This window comes from Micropterus dolomieu, linkage group LG07 (assembly GCF_021292245.1).
Source record: "Micropterus dolomieu isolate WLL.071019.BEF.003 ecotype Adirondacks linkage group LG07, ASM2129224v1, whole genome shotgun sequence".
NCBI lineage: Eukaryota > Metazoa > Chordata > Actinopteri > Centrarchiformes > Centrarchidae > Micropterus > Micropterus dolomieu.
The window spans coordinates 26,987,500-26,990,956 of record NC_060156.1 but is presented as its reverse complement, the minus strand read 5'-3'; the positions used below and the strand labels follow the sequence as shown (position 1 = coordinate 26,990,956).

The 3,457-nt window shown below is 39.4% G+C and overlaps 1 protein-coding gene across 2 annotated transcripts in view; it reads left to right on the top strand.

Moving 5' to 3' along the window:
• Window positions 1-3,457, top strand: part of nup35 (nucleoporin 35) — a 39,511-nt gene that overhangs the window by 30,963 nt on the left and 5,091 nt on the right. The gene's annotated exons all lie outside the window — the stretch shown is intronic.

Here is a 3,457-nt window from a genome sequence, read left to right as displayed (position 1 = left end):
GTCTGATAACTTCTAACAAAACAAAACCAAAGAAAACATAAGGCAAGTAAGTTGCTGGAAACGAGGGAAAAGCCGAGGTCGCGGCACACCGGGTCGAACTTCTTAGGGCGTTGCTGGGAGAGGGAGCACGCTGAGCGCGTGCCAAAGTGCAGTTGAAGAGCGCAAGAGGACGAGCGAGCGTGTGTCGCTGCTTTTGATTGTTGGCTTCCCAGAGGGCAGTCCTTTGTTCCCCTGAGGGCTTGTTTCCTGTTTCCTGAGATACTGTCTTCTTAACTTTTAATATGTCTATTCAAAAATCTATTTGTGCGTATTGTAATCAAATATCTCCACAATCAAACCTTAATTCTCAAACGGCTATACCGTTCTTAGTTTTAAGCATTTGATAAAAAGGAAACAATTGTCAGCAGTTAAACCTTAAGGTTAGCATTTCCTAGGAATCACATCAGATGAGAGGAACTTAACTAGCTTCCTGGATAATAATGGTTGTTACACATTCTTACTTAGAGAATATAAGCAAGATTTCACGAATGGCATCAGATTACGAACAGGTAAATACAGAGTGACATTTATACATTAAACGGCATTTCAGAACGATGGCATGTAATACTTATTTTGTCCACTTGGGGGAGCTCTGGTTCCAAGAAGATAGCTTTGATTATTCTTTAAACAATCCTTTGCTCAGTAGCTGGCAAATTTTGTTATTTAACATTAAATTCGAGCTGGAAAATTAATCGAGTAGTGTAGGATGACTATCATATCATTTCTTTTCAACAACAACATGGTAACATAACTACTCAAATGGAGTGGACAGACCTGTTAAGTAACTTAAAGATTATTTAATTAAACAAGGTAATACTTTGAGTTTTGAGGAGACAGTACTCCTTGTTCTTGTAAACAAAAAGGGAGGTCAGTTGCTATGGTTACGTGTGTGGGGAGCAGTTTGGGGTTTCCTGCCCTTGAAAAGAGTTCTGATAGGCTGTTCAGGAGAAAGCTAATTTCTGGTTAGTGTTTCTTTGTCATTTTAACAGTCAGGCACCAAGCCTTGTCTGGCTGCTGCAACAGAGGTGGCAAGCTTTACAATCGAACTGCCCAGAAAAAGCACTTAGGGAAAGCAAACCTTTCACCTCCTCCTTTGGTGTATATATATATACACTGAACACAAATGTACACAAAAGGCCTATTTCTCTCAAATATTGTTCACAAATCTGTCAAAATCTGTGTTAGTGAGCACTTCTCCTTTGCCGAGTTAATCCATCCACCTCACAGGTGAGGCATAACAAGATGCTGATCAGACAGCATGGGTATTGCACAGCTGGGCTTTAGACTGGTCACAATAAAAGGCCACTCAAAAATATGATTTTTGACTATTTTGTTTTATTGTGCTGCCTTTGTGAGGCACTTTGTAACATGGATTTTAAAAAGTGCTCTATAAATAAAGAGTATCATTATATTATTATGAATGTAACAAAATTAAAGAATAACAAAAGTATTGGTAAAGCTTTAACCTATTAGCTTAAATTGTGGAGCAAAAAGTCACATTGAGTGTTTGGGAGACACAACACATCTTTTTTTTTGTTTGAGGGAAAAATTATTTTTCCACCAGTCGGTGTCACAAAACATGCAGTACCGACAGTGGCTACTAAACCAAAATGTTCAAGACTGCTTATCTGGATTTCTTCTTCTACATTAAGGGGTTATGTATACATGCGTACGTGACGCAAGTTTCATAAATAATGTAACTACAGGGTTACAGAAGCTACAGAGATATCTACAACTGTGATTGGTCAGCTCAGGCTACTTTGGGTTTTCTTCTACAAGTTTCTGATGCAGATGTAGATTGTTTACAGTGAAAACAAATTGAAACAAGTTGTTAAAAAACCCTGTTATCTTCTCATTTTGATTAACACATATGTTCCTTCAAAGCAATGTCATGAATTTTGATGGCAAATCTGCTGCTATTATCAGTGTAAACTGTCAAACATGCCAGGATGGAAAGATTGACCCGGGGGCAACGGTAACTGAAGGCTGCAGGGCTTAGCTAACGGTCAATTCCCAACAATTTTTTTATGTCTGAATCCAGTTTGATTAAAAACTTTCACCTGGAGCAAAATCCTGCTTCTTCAGTATTAACTAAAACTCAAGAAATCTGATCACACACACACACACACACACACTGTGATTCTCTCGAACACAACCTCCTGCCTAAAAGGGAAAGAGACCTCTCTACACCTCTCCATCTGAGAGAGAGAGAGAGAGAGAGAGAGAGACAACAACACTCGTGTGGATGAGGGCAGGAGGAAGATGTCTCTCCAGTCCCCTTCCTCCTCTTGTGGTTTCTGCTGACGATGGGCTCCTTCTGCTCGGCTCTGGACAGGAAAATGGCGGTGGTGATAGTGACGCCACAAGAGGAGTCGCCAGTGACAGGTCAGAAAGTCCTTTTCTACCTCTTTATGCCTTAGTTCTTAATGTTGTTTTTTTTAATCCCCTACATGCTCATCATCATTCTGATATCTGTCCATGTGAGGTTTATCCATCAGATAGTTTTGGTGTCAATGCAGATATCATCAACACTGACATTTTGGTCATATCTGATAAATAAAGGTAGATTGAAACACTGGGTCAGAGTTTAGACAGTTAAAATTATGTTAAAATGAAACTATTTTAAATATTTGTGCACTGAGGTAATAAGAACATTCAAATTTTTAAAGTCATCCCTACAATTGTAAATGTGTTCGACTTACTATTACTTTACTTGGATGTTTGAGCTTCACTGTGCAGAGTTTGTAATCACATTCAGCTGCTGAAGGAGGAATGTTTCTCTGTGCTCACCTTAAATCTCAGTTTAACACCTTGACAAACCTGCAGGCATTTTTGGAAACTCAAAGCCTCGTGTGCACATTCAGTGAAGTAGTGAAGTAGGAGACATCTATTTCTAGAAGATAAACTGTGGAAATGAGACATACAGTGGGGGAAATAAGTATTTGACCCCTTGCTGATTTTGCAGCTTTGCCCACTTACAAAGAATGCAACAATCTACAATTTTAATCATATGTACATTCTAACAGTGAAAGACAGAATCCCAAAGAAAATTCCAGAAAATCACATCATATGAATTTATTAAAATTGATAACCATCTGATGAGGAAAAACAAGTATTTGACCCCCTGGACAAACAGCATGTTAATATTTTGTAGAAAAGCCATTATTGGCCAGCACAGATGTCAAACGGTTTTTATAGTTGGTGACAAGGTTTGTGCACATTTCGGCAGGGATGTTGGCCCACTCCTCCCTGCAGACAGCCTCCAAATCATTCAGGTTCCGAGGTTGTCGCCTGGCAACTCGAATTTTAAGCTCCCTCCAAAGATTTTCAATTGGATTCAGGTCTGGAGACTGGCTAGGCCACTCCAGAACCTTGATGTGCTTCTTCTTCAGCCACTCTTTTGTTGCTTTGGCGGTGT